Source organism: Neofelis nebulosa, chromosome 11, assembly GCF_028018385.1.
Source record: "Neofelis nebulosa isolate mNeoNeb1 chromosome 11, mNeoNeb1.pri, whole genome shotgun sequence".
Taxonomy (NCBI): domain Eukaryota; kingdom Metazoa; phylum Chordata; class Mammalia; order Carnivora; family Felidae; genus Neofelis; species Neofelis nebulosa.
The window spans coordinates 75,454,870-75,474,618 of NC_080792.1; the positions used below are offsets into that span (position 1 = coordinate 75,454,870).

The 19,749-nt window shown below is 44.0% G+C and overlaps 1 long non-coding RNA gene across 1 annotated transcript; it reads right to left on the reverse strand.

Moving 5' to 3' along the window:
• Window positions 1-645: 645 nt before the first annotated feature.
• LOC131489707 (uncharacterized) lies at window positions 646-16,214 on the reverse strand. Its single transcript, XR_009250683.1, has 2 exons — window positions 14,359-16,214; window positions 646-11,883 (listed from the first exon to the last, which is right to left on the reverse strand). It is a non-coding gene; the product is annotated as an uncharacterized LOC131489707 (long non-coding RNA).
• Window positions 16,215-19,749: the final 3,535 nt, after the last annotated feature.

A 19,749-nucleotide genomic window follows, 5' to 3' on the forward strand; every position in this document is an offset into this window, starting at 1 on the left:
CTCCTGCTCGGTGTCTCTCCAAGCTGAAATGAAAGTATGGTGGCTGCTGCGTTCTATCCAGTAGCTCAACTGAGAAAAAAATCTGCTTGCAAGTTGATTGGCAGAATTCATTTCCTTGCTGCTATATGACTGAAGCCCCGGCTTTCTGAGGGCCTTTGGCTGTCGGTGTTTCTGGTTTCTAGAGGTGGCCCACAGCATCCTGCCACATGGCTCTCTCCATAGGCATGGCTGTTTGCTTCTTCCTGACCAGCAGGGGGACCTCTTTCCAGTTTGCTAAGATGGAATCTCTAAAAATATATATTATTCTACTTTTATTATATATTACTTGTATTTATTATATTACATATAATATGTAGTAATGTATAAGATATTATATTTTTAAACATAGTGTAGTTTACACATAATGTTATATTAGTTTCAGGTGTGCAACATAGTGATTTGTCAACTCTATACATTTTGCTCTGCTCACTACAAGTGTAACTGCCATCTGTCACTGTACAAGACTTTTACAATACCCTACTGTATTCCCTATTCTATACATTTCATCCCCATGACTTATGCATTCCATAACTCGAAGTCTATACCTCCCACTTTCCATCACCGATTAGCCCCTACCTAGCAACTACCAGCTTATTCTCTGTAGTTTTGTTTTTTGTTGTTGTTTTTTCCATTTGTTTTGTATTTTTAGATTCCTCGTATAAGTGAAATCATATGATGTTTTCCTTTTTCTGTCTGACTTATTTCACTTAGCACAATGCCCTCTAGGTTCATCCACGTTGGTGTAAATAGCAAAATCTCATTAAGAGGGAATCTTACAGCACATAATGTAATCACAGGAGTGACATCCAGCCATGTTTTCCATTTAATGTAACCTAATCAAGGAGAGACATCTCATCACCTTTGCAGTGCTTATTGAGTAGAAGCAAATCACAGGTCTTCCTAAATTCTAGGGGAAGAGATTATGCAAAAGTCATCACAGGATGCATCCTCTACTGTCCTCAAATAAGGAGACTTCCAATCCTATTTTTAAGCTCAAATCCATTGTTAAAGCCTCTTGTGAGAAAGCTCAGCAAGTTTCACTATGGGAATAGCAAGAGGTAGGAGACTTTGCTCTTAAGCTTTCAGTGTCCCTGCTGTCATACTTCTCTTAGTTCATGGGCATCAACCAGGGGAACATTTAGGTGACTGACCATTCTTCTGCCCCACACTAGCCCCTCCCCTCTGCTCTCTGACCACTGCCCTAAAACCAGGCCTCACACCTTCATGCACTTCTTTCTTGGGATCGCTTCAGTACAAAGGGTTCCTCTGTGCCTCCAATCTCTGTGAGGGAAGTTTTTCTTTACACACATCAACCAACGCAACATGTTGCAACAGACTTAGTGCAGAAGTCAATGTGCACATCCAACAGTTTTACAGTAAGCCAGACATTAAAAAGATTTGCGGAAAGGAAAAAAAATTCAATGCCTCATTTTTTTTTTCTAGTCTTCGAATGCAGTCCTATTTCATTTCATTGTACTTTGCAGATACTGGGTTTTTGGTTTTGTTTGTTTGTTTTTACAAATTGAAGGTTTGTGATGACCCTGCATTGAGCAAGTCTATCTATGTCATTTTTCCAATAGCATTTGCTTACTTTGTGTCTCTGTGCCCCATTTTGGTAATTCTCACAATATTGAAAACTTTTTTCATTATTATTATATTTTTGTGGCGACAGTGATTGCAACTCACTGAAATCTCAGATGATGGTTAGCTGTTTTGAGCAATAAAGTATTTTTAATTAAGGTATGTACATTGTTTTTTTGGACATAATGCTATTGCACACTTAATAGACTACAGTATGATGTAAACATAACTTTCATATGCACTGGGAAACCAAAAAATTCATTTGGCTCTCTTTATTGATATTTGTGATATTAATTCAGTGATAGTCACTTTATTACAGTGGTCTGGAACTGAACTGACAATATATCTGAGGTACACTTGCATATAATAAAATACGTATAAATTATATTTATTTACCGGTGGTTTGCTTAGTATTGTTATGTATAATTAAAGTAAACATTTTAAAAATGTTTTTCAATTTTAATTAGTCTGGTAAACGTTGAAAGATGTTATCCACACGAACAAAATCTTTGGGGGTAACTCCATAATCTTTAGGAGTATAAAAAGATACTGGAACCAAAAAGTTTGAGAACAGCTGACTTGGAACAGTTGTTTACAAAACAATAAAAACATGGCTTTTCCCAAGTGGTGAGATGCTTGGTGGTGATTCTTTTCTATTTATATAGTTATATTATTATTGAATCTCCTACAAGCCATGCTAATACGGAGTTTGTGAGTAGGGTTATGACATAACCTCAGGTACATTTCAAGGTCCCTATGGTTGCTATGTGGTTCTCGTGGGAGATCCTGGCTTGCCTCTCTGGTTTTGGGGACATCCTGGAGGTAGACCAGCAGGGCTTGCTTTTGGAGAGGATTCAGGTCATAAGGGTGAGTGAGGGTCAAAGGTAACACCTGGAACTTCATCTTGACCCCTTGACATTAGGAAGAATGAGAGAGAAGCAAATATGAAAAAAAATATCTAAGAAGTCTTCAGGCACCGTGTTAAATTTGCAACGTCTCCACTGTTAGGTGTAAAAAAAATAATCAAGTACAGCTAAGCACATACAATATAATCCTCTTCATATACAATCATAAATATATGTAATATTTATTTTCTTCTATTCATTCAATAACTAGCTAGCAATGCTTTCATGGACTTTATAATACTTTGGGCGTGCTGAGGCAGAGAATTATGAACACAGCATTAAAATCTGGGACTAATGAATTATGCCTAATTTATATGGGCAAACACTCTTTTGGATGCATAATGATGTGTCTGGAATATGGTCTCTAAAAGGGGAGGACTCTGGCAAGAATTTCTTTTTTAATTTCAATAATATATTTTATTATTAAATGTAGAACACATATTGGGTTATAATGAATTCAAAATATTACTATTTCAACATATAGTCAATATTTTAAACATCATTACTGTGATATTTTACCTTCATTCTTTTGGTACTAAGTCTTCTAAATCTTTCTCAGTTCATTGCAATCTCAGTTCATGGCTAAATTTTCATTAGTAATGCTTGATCTGTATTTAGATTTCATAAAATTTGGTTGAAAAAGTAGATTCATTCACATACTCAAGTTGCTCCAAACGATAACCGAATGGTCATATTTTAAATTTAAATTTAGATCGAGTTAAATTAAAAATTCAATTCCACAGGGTCACTAGATATATTTCAAGTGCTTAATAACCACGTGTGGCTAGTGGCCACCATATTGGAGATTGAGCCCCTGGGCATCTATTTATTATGTGCATCACAGCAGGTAAGACAGGGATGAGTCCGACACAACCCGTTTCCAAGGGTAGGGGAGAGGGTGGTAGTGTTGCTAGGACTGTGGCCTAGGAGAAGCCACGGTAAGCAGTGTGTTTACCTCTGTATGGCAGATGCAGCCACAATCAGGGACACAGCAAGGAGCCCTTGTTTGGGCACCAGGGTCCCTCACCACCATCCAGGGCTCTGCCCCGTCTCCTAGGGAGAGTGAGGGTTAGGCTCACTGGTGCTCTAAACTGCTCCTGAGATTTCAATGACAGAAAGAGATGAAGGAATGACTTACTATATAGATATATATATCATGAACGTTTGTTTGGACTGTTGTGGAACCCCTGAATGAACTTGGACTTACAGTTCTGGAGTCCTGTGGTTTCAGCTCTTCTCCCTTGAGTAACCTCTGCTCAGCAGCTCTGTCTCCCTTGGGACTCTGCCTCAGATCTATTTTGAAACAGATCTTTCAACCATACCTTCCTGGCAAGGGTCCCAGGAAGCACAACATTTTGGAGGGCCCCAGACTCAGGGTCTGGAACCAGATAAGGCAGTGAAAATGGTCAAGGCTCGGTGAGCAGATAGGCATGAACCCCACTCTCCAGTCTCCATTCCAAAACTGGGCAGCCTGGTGGGATAAACAACCCCATCCAGGGCCGTCCTGCCCAGCTGTGGGCTCAGGAGGTGGGCTCTAAATGAAATACTCCATTGTTGATTTTGGGTGAACTTATTCTTGCTCAATTAGAGCATTGGTCCTAAACTTACCAACTATCTTTGTTTTTGCTTTCAAGCTTGGGGCTCAGTCTGCCCTGACTCAATGTTCCTCAGCATCCAGGGCTCTGGGACAGAAGCTCTGGAAGCAGCAGTGAGCCTGGGGATATCATGAGGTGTCCTGGCACCAATGAGGCCCAGGCACTGCCTCTAAACTCCAATTGATACTGTCGGTTCTTAGCCTTCTGGAATCTCGTACCATTTCTCTGGCTCGAGATCCAGCAGCCCAGCTTCCCTACCATCTCCAGGCTCCACCCTGAGGACAAGGCAGATTATGACTATGTGTCATATTTGAGCGCTGGTACTTAGCCCACCAGGGAAGTGAGAGCAAACTCTGCTCTGAGCTCATGGGACTCTTCCCTACTCTTATCCCTGCTTCTTTCTGTACCGGGACATTTCTGCTTCTGTGGCTGGGTTTCTCTCTGAATTCTTCTTCTGGCTCTTAATGAAGGACACAAGGAATCCTCTCTGGGTCACAGGTCTCTGGGAAAATAAGACCATCTCTGCTGAGTAACAGGGCCCAGACTATGGATGCCATCCGATGCATGGAAGTCATGAGCAGGGGATCCAAAGAGTCTTGTCTGGTGCATTCAAGATGCTCCAAGCACAAACTGATAGTTAAATTCCCCCTAAACCAACTGGTCCATATCACAGGCGACACCCATGTATTCAACTTTGATTTCACCACATTCTGTTCAAGATGGCCCTTTATTGGGGTCATTCTTCTGCAAGTCCATTGCCAAAGCTCTGGTAACAAGAAAGCCTTCAAGATTTGCAGAAGGAATAAAGAGAAGGGGGGATAGATGAGACCCTCCCTTTAGGGTCTCTCCTTTGACCTGACACTCCAACAGTACTTCCTGGGACAGAAATGGGGGAGAATTAGAGGGACAGACCTGTCCAGAGGGACAGGCTCTGTACAGAATTGCCTTCCCACAGACCCCAACCCACTGTCCCTGTACCAAGCTTTGCACATGCATTGGCCTCTTCATTTCAGTGAAATATTTCCCAATTGGTTCTTTTGTCCCATCTGTGGAAAAAAAAAAAAGCTGCTGGGTTTGTCTGGTGTGCCACTCTCCTGGCCTGATTCCAGTTATCCAGCTAGATGAAAGAAAAGAAATAAGCACATCCCCGTGTATCATTAATGTTTGCTCAGTCCACTAGGGAACTTGCAAACAGATCTGGGCCTCCAGTGGTGCTTCATGCTTCTTATTTTCTCCTCCCGGAGAAGCAGCCACTTCACAGGGACTGGCGGGAGAGGCCTCTCCTCTCCCTGGTGGCATCACATCCTGGTCATTTTGTCCTTTGTTTCTGTAACTCTGGCCAGGGGCTGGGCCTGGCATCTTTGCAGACATCAAAGGAGGAAGGAGCAGGAGGTTGAGAGGCACTGCCCAGGATGTCCTGGGGACTTCACACTGGAAACCCCTCCATGCCTGCGATGGGAGGGATGGAAGCCTTAAAAAATAAACCTGCTGGGGACAAGTGTGAGAATACATAGGCGATTTCCTAAAATTTCTTTAATTGTGTAAGGAAAACGTCCTGTTAATACTTCTTTGAATGGAGGCAATAGCAAGTGGGGTGGCTGGGTGGCTCATTGCTTAGGTAATGACAAGAGCACTACGAGCTCGACTGTGAACAGGACAGGATTGTACCAGTGGGTATTTCTGGAACTTTTCTTTTCCTGGAGTTCTCCCTTTGTGGAGGCTCAAACAGTACAAATAGCCTCCCAGGTTTCCCTGAGTATTGGAATTAGCTAAAGAAAACAACAGGCCGTTTAATAGTGACTTCTAAACATAGGTTGCAGAGAGCTCCCGTTTCTGGAATATATTAGGGCACGACTGTGCAAAACAGATTGAGAACAGCCCCTCAGAGTGTTTCCTGCACATGCACCTCAGTAGGTGTGGTGGCCTGAGTATTAGCCCCCAAAGATATCCAGTTCTAACCTTTGGAAGTTGTGAATGTTACCTCTACGGTAAAAGGCACTTTGCAGATGTGATTAAGGATCTTGATGTAGGGACTGTGTCAGTTCATTTTACATGCTGACCTCACTGGCCATGTGGAGACCAAATTAAACATGATTTTCTGGTATGTCTGTGAGGGTGTCTCCAGATGAATTCCAGGGATTAGCATTTGAACTGGTGGACTCAGCAAAGTGGGATGCTCTCCCCCATATGGGTGGGCACCTTCCAATCCATTGAGGGCCTGAATAGAACAAAAGGCCGAGGAAGGAGGAACTTGACTTTTATTTTTTCCTGTCTCACTATTGAGCTGGAATGTCTTACGCCATCTTTTTCTGTTCTCGGACTGGGATTTGCAACATCGGCATTTCTGGTTCTCCGATCTTCAGCCTCAGACTGAATCACACCAACAGCTTCCCTGGGTCTCCAAGCTTGCAGATTGTGGAAATTCCCACCCTCCAGAATCAAATAATCATATATGTATGTGGATCTATGTATCTCCCATTGGTTCTCCTCTGGAGAACCCTGACTAACAGAAAGTCAAGGCACGTTATCTTGGATTATCTGGTGCTCCAGAATGTAATCATGAGTGTCCTTCTAACAGGAAGGCAGACCTCAGAGGCAGACCTGAGGACGGAAAAGGAGAAAGCGTGGTGACCACAGAGCAGCAACTAGCATCACATAGCTACCAGCTACGTGGAATTCTGGTGGCCTCTAGTAGCTGGAGGAGTGAGATATCCGATGCTCCCCTGGAAACTCCAGAAGGAGCCAGCCCATCCGACTCTTTGATTTCAGTCCTGTCAGCCTCATTTTGGAATCTGGGCTCCCAGAACTGTAAGAAAATAATTTTCTATTATTTTAAGCCCCTAAGCTTATGATAGATTGTTATAGTGATGGTAAGAATGTGATACATCTGCATATCATACATTTTGAGATCTTCCCCAACTATTGTGCCCTTTTAATTTGTACTGTACAAGCTTCCTTTGTGTTTATGCCCTCCCACTGATAAAACTCAGGTGTACAGCAAATTAGTTTTTAATGTCATCCAGGAAATTCACTTTGTTTTTATAGGTTATAAATCATGTCTAATTCAAATTATCATTTTATTTCTTAATTTGAAACCATTGTACTTCTTATGTTTGCATCGTGATTGATTGTGTGGGCAAATTATTCTTGAACAAATTAAATAAGATAGTGATTCCTGTATCTTGGAGTGCCTGAAAATCCACCAGTAATATATCACTGAAGAGAAACCCTCTGCTTACTTCTTGCAGGAAGCATCCAGTACCTTCTACTGACCTCCATGGGACCTCTGCCTTGTGGACCCCAGACCACGGGGATTGGCACCCCATCCAGCACAACTTCCAGTCTGGTGGCAGGTCTCTGACCCTGTTATTTATGCACAGGCATTTTATGGTTATTCAATTTCTGAGGATATGCTGATTTCTAAACACGCCTATAGCAACAGACACATGAGTTTTGCAGGCTCTTCCTCCCGCCCCCAATTCCTGAGACGCTTCCCAAGTTGAACAAGGGGTTCACATGCTTGGGGTTTTTAAATGTGTAGTATGTTATAGTGGAAATGTTCTGTGTGTTCCCTGCTCCATAAGACTTCTCATTCCTAGCCTTTATAGGGGCTTGTTGACTGAGAGAAGTGAAAATGACCATTTGCTGCTGGGCCAATGAAGCGGATGCTATGATGAGTGGCCCAGATTCCATGAAAGTCATGTCATCCCTGATGCTGGAGGGACAGAGAGTCCTCACCTTCCAGTGTTCTCCTGAAACTTCTCTCCCAGGAGGGATTTGCCCTCTCAAAGTCATGTCCCTCTCCGGAGCAGCCTGCATGTAGTGATTGTTGGATGCACCAGGATACAGTCCAGGCTGTCCTGCTGTAATATGGGAACACGCAAAGGGCTGCCTCAGCTCCAGAAACGCCCCTGGAGTTGGCTAAGACTACACCATAGCCCAAGTAGGGCAACCACAGATGAGCCTTTCAGATCTGCCTGCCTAAGGAAACCTGCCTCCAGGATGTCAGTACAGGTATCTTCAGGATCTGCCTTAGCTTTCTAGTTAAGGGATGTGCTTCCTGGGCAGTTGCCTGGCAGTGACTGAGCATGTCAATGTGAAAGGCCTCGCCGATTCTCAAAACTGGGATTTCTCTATGCTTACCTCTGCTCTGGAGCTCCCCAACGGGCAGGTTGAGATTTTCTCACTGCTGCTCTGAGTTTGGAGGCTCTTACTCTCTAATCCTCCTCTGCACCCTTCTCTCTTCTCAGCGGATACATCTCCACTGCTGTCTGTAGGCTCTCCCTGCTGACTCCTGCTCTCTCTCCCCTTTATTCTTCTCAGGCACTGTCCTCCTTTTGTCTTCTGCATGTCCGTCTCTGGGCGAGTGCCCCTGGGAGGGGCTGAAGTGTCACACCACGGGGGCTCATTCCCTGATCCTGCTTCTTCTCTTCCTTTGCATGGGGCAGGGGTGACACCAACAGCACTCTTCTATGTGCTCACTTCCACCTCAGCATCGGTGTCCAGGAAGACCTGGCCCACGACAGGTGGCATCACGAGGGTGACTAATTAGCCTGGTTTGCCTGAGACTTATGGGTATTTCAGGACAGGGAGCAGTCAGGCCTAAAACTAGGACAGTCCTGAACTACTCTAGGGGCAGGTATGTCTGAGAAAGGAGACACAGAAATGAGATTCTGGAGCAATGAAGACTCCAACTAGGGGTTTAGGGATAGGAGAACATAGAGTAATGTAATTGTTTAAATTTTTACTGGAGGGGAACAGAGGTGGTTTACCTGTAGGACAATATGCAAAAGCAGGGCCACGTGTCAGGCAATTGAGAAATACAAGGAAACGGGTACTTTTGAAGAGTGTGGGGACAACCCTACTGCTTTCACTGTTTTAAGAGTCTTGCTAAGTGCAATTGATAATTTGCAAAACGTAAAAGGCTGGGAGTACAAATCAGCAAGGACAGGCCTTGAATGAAAGCCAAAAGTCCTCCTTATTAGTTGAAAAAGGCATCCTACCTGTGCAGAGGTCGGGGAAAGCTGAGGCCCAGAACTCAGTCCTCAGAGTAGCAGACCTCCAGAAAACAGTGATCTCTCCACCAGGCAGCTTTGCTATATGCCAGTCAGGGCCCTGAATGGATAACTACAGGTCCTGAGCCACAAGAAGGAGCCATGTGGATCCAAGCGCCCAAAAGTCTTGAATCAATAATTCCCCTGAGATATACAAGCTGACAGAAGTGACCCTCTCTTAATTTAAGGCTCATCCCTACCCTGCCATTGCTTGGAGATGGTACAGAAGCTTGTGCTCTGAAATAATATTCACCACCCCCCGGTGGGGAGTGGATCCATCCCTTCCTGTCATGCAGGCCTGTGGGCCAATAAGTAGGATTATGTCAGCACAAAACCAGGACAAGAGGGTGTACAGGGGCATAGGAGCTGCACAACCAATCAATTATATACGGTAGGAACTGGAAGAGCATGCACAGGGCTGGATTGTGAGGGTGCAGGATCAAGGGGCAGAAACTCAGTTTGGATGAAGGGAGTTTATTATTAGAAGCCCTATTAGAAGCACTCTTAACTGCCAAGGATGTTGAGACAATCTGCAAGCTCACTGCCAGGACGATGACCCTTAGAAAGACTGAGAAAATGATGGCTTCAGAAGCATTTGGCAGGAGTGGCTCTACCAGGTAAGGCTGGACAGCTCCCCAGCGTAGATGATTCTCAAGAGGGCCTGGCAGACACAGCATTTACTTGAGCAATGAGGAATGTGCTGGCAGAGAAGCACCAGGATCATCAAAAAGTTCAGTGGGTGGCTCTCCTCTAAGCTAGGGCCAGGTAGGGGAGGCAGGGAAGAAGGGGGTTCTGTGGTAGCAATAGAGATGGCAGGACCTGGAAGTGATAGAAGCCTGTTGGTGAGGCTTAAACGTAGAAGTCAAGTGAGTGGCAAAGGGAGAGGTACCAGCAAGGATGCCTGACCTTCGTGGGTGTTGGAAATGGTCAAGAGTCCAGAGCCCCTCAGGGCAAGACAGATGGACCACCAAAAAAGTACTGCCCACCCTGTGATCAGAGCAAGTAAGGAAGGGGAGCAGGGAGACTGGGAGGCTGAGAGCTCTAACTCTAGTAACAAACTCCTTAGGAAGCCAGATCTGCAATGTCCAGTCATTCCAGAGTAGAGTACTGACTTTATGTATGAGTTTCCTGTGGCAGCTGTGACAAATCACAGACTGGACAGCAATAATCAAAAGAAATTTATTCCCTCACAGTTCAGGAGGCCAGAGGTCAGAAATCACCAACACTGGGCCAACATCAACGTGTTAGTGGGGGGCCAAACTTCTTCCAGAGGCTCTAAGTAGATCCATTCCTTGCCTTTTCCTATTGCTGGTCGTGGCCATAATTCCTTGGCTTGTGGCTCCATCACTCCAATTTCTGCCTTCTCCTTCATATGGTCATCTCCGGTGTGTTTGTGTGTGTGTGTGTGTGTGTGTGTGTGTGTATAATCTCCCTGTGTCTTTCTCATAGGAACACTTGTGATATATATCCAGGCCCTTTTCTTATCTCAATCCAGGACACTCTTCCCATCTCAAGATCCTAATTTAACCATATTTGTATAGGACCTTTCTCCAAATGTGATAACAATTACAGAACTTGTAAATGATTACACCTGATATCTCTAGAGCCACAGTTTAGCTCTCAATTCCCTACATACAACTTTGTGTTAAAAAAAACTCACACATCTCTTCATGGGTGGAACTAGAGTCCGAGATTTCCCAGACAGGACTCCCCTCTGACAGGAGGTGCTTAGAGCTAGACCCTCAGGCCGAGGCTCCTTTGAGCCCTGTCCAACTCCTCCTCACCTGCTAAGAACACAAAATCTTTTCCAGGGTTCCTAGAACCTCCTCAGTTTCTCCCCTCTTGAGTTTTATGTCAGACATTTAAAAACTCCAAAATGTTTTCTCTTTGTCCCATTTCTCTCTTGCACGTCTACTGCCAGGATTGGCTTCAATTTTTATTCCACATTCCTCTTGCTCTGAATAGAGACCTGCCTCCCAGGTAGTGATCCATTGACAAAGGTCCCTGGGGAAGCTAGTGGTCCTGAGCTGGGAGTGTGTCAGGTGACAGATTCTACTCTAGATGGAGCTTCAGGAACTTATCCATGGAGCATAGAGTGCATTACACAGACATCAGGGGTGGTGAGTGGGGAGCAAATTCCATTTTGGAAGGAGAGGGAGAAAGGGTGGAAGGGAGGTGAAGCCGATTCCCTAGTCTCCTCTTTATTCTTGGTTTTGGGCTGTCTCAGCTAAGCCACCAGGGGGCAGCAAGAGCCTAGATTTGGGGACTGCAATGACATCCCCCCACCAAACCCCATTGCCAAAGTCCTGCTGAGGTTTCTCCAGGCATCAGCTTCTTTCTCCCCTTTCCTCCTAAGGGGGAAAACTCTTAAGTCTCTTGTCCCTTCTCTGCACAATACAGTAAACAACCCTAAAACTTAGTCCCAGACCCAATCTCAGGCCACTGCAGAGGCTGGGGACAGAGAGAGGTGTGAGCACCCACCCTAAGGAGAGGTGGAAAGGGAATGCCATGTTCCCAGCCAGGTTTTGGTTTCTGGAAAAGGGGCTACTAGAGCTCAGTTAGACTGGAAGCCTTTGGTCATCCTCTTCATTCAGAGCAGGGATGAATAAGTCTTCAGCCTTCTGTGCAGCCAGAATTGTGTTTTCCGGGAAGGGGTAATGTGGGAAAGAGCAGGTCCTCTGCCCCTGCCTTCCTCCAAGCCATGGGTGACTGCAGAGAGAAACCAAGAGAGTAAAGGCACACCAAGTGTGGCATTTGCCAGGGTGACATATAACAAAACTACAGTTCTATTTTGTGGCCTTCTCCTCAGACCTGGCTGGGAATATTTTTTTGTAACTTGCCTGAATGCAGCTGGAAACTCTTTGGGCAAATACCTTAGCTCAACTTCCCCACTTAATTCATTCCACGGATAGGATTACTAACTGGGCTGTTGGGGCACATTTCTGTGTCCTCAGAAAGATCCAGACATGTGAGGTATAAAGATATGGGCATTTCAGGCAGAGGAGTAGCCTGTGTAAAGGTGCTGAGGTAGAGGGACTATGGTCAATGAAAACCGAAAGAAATCTAGTGGGCTGGGCAATGGTTGACTGGAGACTCAGAGCAGGGAGATGCATTGGAAGCTGTGGGGACAACAGATAGATCACATCATGACTGAAAGCCTTGTGAAGAGGGTGTGTATTTTCTAAATGAAAAGAGAATTGAGGTGAGGATTTTCCATAGTTTATACATGAGTTTTAGTCAGTTCTGCTTAGAGTTTTTACCCCAAACTGATTCTTTTCTAGAAAGCGCTACTAGATTAAGCAACTCTCTGTCTATGGAAGAAACTTTACCTCAGGAAGGTGCATATCTTGGAAGTGGGGCTTTCTCAATGTGCACAAAGAGGACATTAGGAAGAAAGTCCCATATTCCCTGTGACACTAAAACGTGCCCTGAGGAGAGATCCCTGGAGCTGGGCCCTCAGGCCAAACCTGACCCGATCCCCTTTTCCCACATCCTCAAACAGTAGAATTCACCTTTTGCTTTCCATTAGGTGGCTTTCAATCCTACAGAGCTTTCTCTTCTTTAGACAGTATTTTTTTTCCCCCTACATTTTGAGAAGCCAATCTATCTTTACCTGTTCTCATTTTTCTCACTCAGCCTTTCTACTGGGGTTTGTTTATTTAACATCTAATGTTGACTCCTCCCTGAGCCCAGAGATGCCTCACAAGCAAGACTCCTAAGCCAAAGCTGTGGTGGGACATGCTGAATAGTCGTGAGGTGAGTGGTGGGCCACCTGGTGTGGCCGATGGCACATTCCATTCTGGAGAAAGTTCCTGGACCAAAGGAAATGTGCTACCAGGGAATAGAAAGGATCAGGGGGTGTGGTACTGAGTTGGATCGGGGAGGGAAGACCACAGTGGGAGGAGAGGAGGGATTTCCAGCTGCCTTCCCTTCCCTGGTGCCTGCAATACACCTTTGGGGGGGCAGCGAGGGCCTGGATTTAGAGAAGGGATTTTCTGTGACTTAAGCTGTCCATATGAAATGTAAAGAGTTCCTTCCCACTGAGCCCCTCTGAGGTCTCAAAGTGTTGTCCTCCCCAATATCATCTTCTCAAAGTGCTGAAAAACAACCCAGGTTTCAGCCACAGCCTCAGTCTCAAACCACCACAGAGACATAGGATGGAGTGATGCATGAGGACCCATCCTGAGGGCATAAAAAGGTGGTGAGGGGGAATCATGGCCCCCAACTCCACCTTTAGGCCTAGGAAATGGAGCATTTGGATCTCATTCAGCCGGCTTGTCATCCTGGCCCCACAGCTGAGTCACACATCTGGAGGAGAAGCCCTGGGATTCCTTACTTAGGAACCACCAGATTCTCATCACAGGAAATGTAAGGCTATCTATGGGTTGGATCTATTTCCAGGGCACTGTCATGAGCTCACTATGACCTGACTGATAATATGTTAAAGATTTTTAAGTCCTGAGTAAGCTCTGCTGCCCAGGGATGCAAAAGTATCTAGAATAAAGAGCCAGGTCAGAGGGTTGAGGAGAGGCAGGTGCAGGAAGCACATTTGCATGGAGGCCCCTCCCTCCTCTGAGCAAGGGGAAGGGGATAAGAGAGGTCTTGGGGAGCCAGGCCCAGGGTTGGGGTCTTAGAAGGCAGTGCTGTTGGGGCATCTGCACCATGGCCTGGGCTCTGGTCCTCCTCGGTCTCCTCACTCAGGACACAGGTGCGGCCTTCAAGGAAGAGTCCACAGGGACATCTGGACTGATCTTTGTCTGCTCTTCAGACTCACTTGGGCCCCCAGCACTGAACTCACTAGAACATGTTCTTTCTCTTTTCAGGGTCCTGGGCCCAGTCTGCCCTGAATCAGCCTCCCTCAGTGTCCGGGGATCTGGGACGCACAGTCACCATCTCCTGTGCTGGCACCAGCAATGACATTGGGAGATATAATGACGTCTCCTGGTACCAACAGCTCGAAGGCACATCCCCCAAACTCCTGATTTATAGTGTAAATTCCCGGCCTTCAGGGATCCCTGATCGCTTCTCTGGCTCCAAGTCTGGCAACACGGCCTCCTTGACCATCTCTAGGCTCCAGGCTGAAGATGAGGCTGATTATTACTGTTGCTCATATGCTAGTAGTAATACTCTCCACAGTGGTTCAAGTTTATGGGGAAGTGAGACCAAAACCTTCTCTGTACTCACAGGCTCCCTCCTTGCTCTGAAGATGCTTCCAACCCTGTGCAGAGGGGACTTCATGCAGCATGGTCTTGAGAATTCAGGTCTCTGTTCCTCTTCCTTCTCAAGATAAAGTAAAATGAAACACATTCTGCCAAATTGTCTGGGAAATGACAGAGCCTATTTGCTTTTTTGATATGGTCCTAGAAAGTGATCCTTTCCAACTCTGCAATGGGGGGAACTAAGGACCAGGAAGTGCCTGTGCAGTGCACTTCCTGCAATTCCCAGGGAATCCTCACTTTAAATGGCTCCATCTCACACACCAGTGCAGCCTGGCTTGAATTCAGTTTTCCAGAATTGATGTTGTCTTATTAAATCCAGTTTCCAACTTTCTCTTTTTTGGTTTATTGGGGGGGGGTGTGGTAAGGGTTTTTTTCAGTTATATTTAGATAGCATACAACTCACAAGTTTAGAACAGTGGCTCTTAGTATATTCTCCAAATTGAGAAAACATCACTGCTATCACATTTCTATTGTCCTAAAAAGAAACACTGTAACTATTGGCATTCATCTTCCATTTCCCACCAATTTGCTCAGCCTCTGGTAATCAATGATCTACACTCTGTCCCCATAGCATCCCCAGTTTGGACATTTCATATAAATGGAATTGCACAATAGGACATCTTTTGGGAATGACTTTTTTCACTCGGAATGATGTTTTCAAGTTGCATCCATGTTCTAGCATGTACTAGTATTTAGTTACTTTTACTACCAAAATATATCCCATTGTATGGATAACTCACATTTAAGGATTGAAATATAAGACATTTTTCAGTTGTTTCTACCTTGCCCTAGCCAACATGAGCCTCCTTGGTGAGCCATTCTTCAGCATGTCAGTGACTGAAGTAATACCACCTGAGAAAAGATCTAAGACATAGCTGAGGGAATGAAGATAAAGGGAAGGGTTTTTTTTCCCCAATGTCCCTTCATCTTTAACTCCACATCCAAGGAATCTGAACAGGAGAAAATATGATTTGAGACTCCGTGATAGGTAGAATCTTCCCTCCCCTGAAATCAATGAGCCCCTGTCCTGGCAGCAGCCCTGCATGTGGACTGTCTGCCCCCAGGGTAGGCTCTTTCCAAAATGGCTCCTTTGTTCCACAAGGAAGAGTTATCTAGTATGCATGTCCCCATTTCACAGAGGTCCCCAAAACATCTGATTTCCATGGGTGGTAAACCCAATTTCTGGGTGAAATGCCAATGATAAAAATTGCAAAACAACACATACACAAAAATGATGGCCAAGAATTCTTCATGCATTGAATGAACCTGAGCATGGTCTCCAGAACTTTGGTCAGGACCAAGTCTCTTCCCGGTTGAGCAGAACGTTCCATGTTTAGCACTGGAAGTGCCACATCCTGGCAATGACCTCATTCATGGGCAAATGGGGATGGATGTTCAGTTTAGCATAGATCCTAGTCTCTCTCTCCCATAATGTTCTTCTATGAATTATTTTCAAAATCTGTTTCAGTACCTTCTCTCTTTCCCTGATAAATGATCAGTACCTTCATACTTAAGTCATCTAGACCGGAAGAGCAACACACCTTGATTACTAGCAGTGGGTTAAAGTACTCTGCAAGGTGGCGTGTGCTAATAGAGGCACAGAATAACTTCCTGAATCACAGCTTCATGTTTGTGTAAGGCGATCAGAGGCTGTGCTTGACTCTAGGGTATGTGTCCTCATGTGGAAATTCTGTAGGAATTAGGCCCCTCTGAAGGGGCCATTGTCTTGTGAGTTTCTAAAGCACCTGTTATGAGAAATTCTTCCTGACTCAAATAGCATCAGTGTCCTTTTTATAAAGTATCTGCTAATGCATAGGAAGGCAGGTGTGACCATTGCCTCTACTAGCGTGTCTCCTTTTTTTTTTTTTATTACATTTTTAAATTTATTTTTGAGAGAGACAGAGCACAAGTGGGGGAGGGGCAGAGAGAGAGAGGGAGACACAGAATCCAAAGCAGGCTCCAGGCTCTGAGCTGTCAGCACAGAGCCCGACGCAGGGCTCGAACTTACAAACCGTGAGATATGACCTGAGCTGAAGTTGGTCGCTCAACCGACTGAGCCACCCAGGCGCCCCTAGTGTGTCTCCTTTTAAGGTGAGACCACCATTTCCTCTGGAGAAGGTAGTTATTATGTTTAGAGTAGGAACCATTACCAAGAAATATAGAAGCTAGATGTTGAGTGAACAGGATTGCTTCCAATATGAAAGCTTTAGCTTTATTGGTCATTAATCATATTATGTTCAAATGGTCATTGGAGATACTCTTGCCACTTATTTGAATATTATGCCTTATTGTGTGGTCAAAAGAACCCAGAATAATTAAAAAATATAGTGTTTCCTGCACCATGGGGACCTGAGTTTGCTCTTTGTACTAATAGAGCATGGGGCAGAAGAAAAAGTTGCTCCGACTGTTCCCAGGAAACCTTTCTAGTGATCTCAGGAGGCAAGGACCCAATCTATAAGACCACTCACTCAACCCCAGAACTAAATGATGGATTTATGAGAATGTCATTAACAGGTTACCATTTTATTACTATATGAGGAATAGACATTATTATCTAGATTCATTCTGGAGTAATATAGTACATACAGGCTCAAAACACACATGAACAATCATTTCAAATAAAACAGCTAGCTATCACTTCCTCCTACTACACATTCTCTTTCCCTCAATCCCATATCCACCCGTTATTTCTTTCTATCTCTGGCCAGGGCATCACTTTTCTTGTGTTCTTTAAATGTCCTTCATAGGGTATGAACAAGGACACTAAAATAGTTTCATAAGAACATTCACACTCTATAGAAATATGTCCATTTTCTGTGGGCATTTCCATTACCATTCTGGCAAAGAGTAGTCAGCCCTGATTAGAGTCTTTGCCCTAAACCCATCTCTTTAGGAAACACACAAGGTCAAAAATCCTTTTGTGGATGAAGAGGCTGTATTTCAAGATGACACACAGCTCCGAGGGGAGATCTTCTCAATATGCACTAAGGGGCAGGATGAAGAATGTCCAAGTCCCTGTGATCAATAGAAATACTCTCTGTTGAATTGTCTGGGGACAGTCACAGCTTCCTCTTTGCCTGTATGTTACAGCTCCAGAAGGTAGCTCTTTCCAACTCCTCCACAAAGAACAGAGGCACAAGGAAATGCCTACTCAGTGCAATTTCCATAACTGTCAGGAGAATCCTCACTTTAAATGCCTCCATCCCATCTCCCACACCAGTGCAGACAAGCTTATACTTAGGTCATGTAAATTGTCATTGACTTATTCTCTACTCCACCATGCTATAATCAAAATGGCCCTCCTTGCAGGGCTATTCTTGTGTTGAAGCAAAAGCATCTGAAAAAACATCAGATGATATTGCCTAGGGAATGATGACCAAAAGACATTATTTTTCTGTCTAGAGTTCCTCATCCTTGACCCCATATCCAAGAGATTTCATCCAGGAATGTGACACACATTGGGCTCAGTTAGATGTCTGAACCCCCTCTGCTCAGATGCCTGGACCCCTATCCTAGAAACCACCCAGCATGTTTCTGTCCCCTCATTAGAATGGGTGCTTTCCAAAATGTCTCCTCTGTTGCACAAGGGATATTTTGTGGGTCATTCCATACATCCTCTGGAATTCTAAAGGATATCTGATGTCCTTAGCTGTCCCCTCAAATGTTAGCTAGATTTCCATTTATACTGAATTGGTATGTACACATCACATTAAGTGTCTGTTCAAGAATTTGTTGGACTCCTAATTGAAACAGGGCTTGAGTTCAAGAAACATGATAGGGTACCACCTTCACTTTACCAGTTTTAGCATGGCAACCCATGTCTGGCACACCTGACTGTTGTTCACTGTGTTTAAAAGCTCAGTCTTTGTCATACATTAATGTACTTAATTTTTTTTTCACAATCCCTTTCGCATACGGCCTTTATGATGTCAAGGTATGTTCCATCAACTTCGACGAGGATTTTATCAAGAACAGATGGTGTATTTTGTCAAATATTTTTTCTGCACCTATTGAGAGGATCATATGGTTCTTACCCTTCCATTTATTAAGGTGGTGTCTCATGTTGATTGATTTGTGAATATTGAACCACTTCTGGAACCTACGAATAAATCTCACTTGATCGTGGTGAATAATTTTTTTAATGTACTGTTTGATTTGGTTTGCTAGTATCTTCTTGAGAAATTTTGGAGCCATGTTAATCAGGGATATTGGCCTGTAATTCCCCTTTTTAGTGGGGTCTTTCTCTGGTTTTGGAATCAGTGTAATGCCGGCCTTGTGGAAGGAGTATCAAGTTCTCCTTCCATTTCTATTTTCTGGAACAGTTTGAGAAAAATATGTATTAACTCTTCTTTAAATGTCTGGAAGAATTCCCCTGGGAAGCTTTCTGGCCCTGGACTTTTGTTTGTTGGGAGATTTTGATTACTGATTAAATTTCTTTGCTAGATACAGGTCTGTTCTAATTATCTACTTCTTCCTGTTTTTGTAGTTTGCATGTTTCTAGGAAATTGCCCATTTCTCCATATTGCTCAGTTTGTTGGCATATAATTTTTCATAATTTTCTCTTAATAATTGTTTGTACTTATGTGGTATTGGTTGTGATCTCTCCTCTTTCATTTGTGATTTTATTTATTTGAGTCATTTCTCTTTTCTTTTTGGTAAGTGTGGCTAGAGGCCTCTCAGTTTTAGTAATTCTTTCAAAGAACCAGCTCTTAGTTTCATTGTCTACTCTACTTTTTTTTGTTAGCTTGTTTCTAGATCATATTTTTCTGCTCTAATATTTATTACTTTTCTTCGCTGGCTTTAGGCTTCATTTGTTGTTCATTTTTCTAGCTCCTTAAGGTGTAAGGTTACTTTGTGTATTTGCAACTCTTCTTGCTTCCTGAGGAAGACCTGTATTGCAATATACTTCCCTCTTAGGACTGCCTTTGCTCCATCCCAAAGGTTTTGGACTGTTGTGTTTTCATTTTCATTTGCTTCCATGTATTTTTTTTTTAATTTATTCTTTTAATTTCCTATTTAACCCATTCATTCTTCAGTCAGGTGTTCTTTTAATCTCCATGTCTGCTCACTTTTGGCCCCACCATCACAAAAACGGAGGCTTTGTTTTTTATTGCTGTTGACAACAGACCTCAGATGGCTGCTGCAGCTCCAGCTATCACAACCAAGTACAGGGAGAGAACACTGCATAATTCTACTCTGTTTCTTCCCTCACAAGAGTAAAAGTCCCCCAAAAGATCCCCACCCAAATGATACATTCAAGGGGCCAATTCTTGGCCACAGGGCCAATCTTGACGTTTCAAGAGGGACTTGACAATAGCAATAGTATGGCTTCTAAATGAATATGGAAGACGAGATA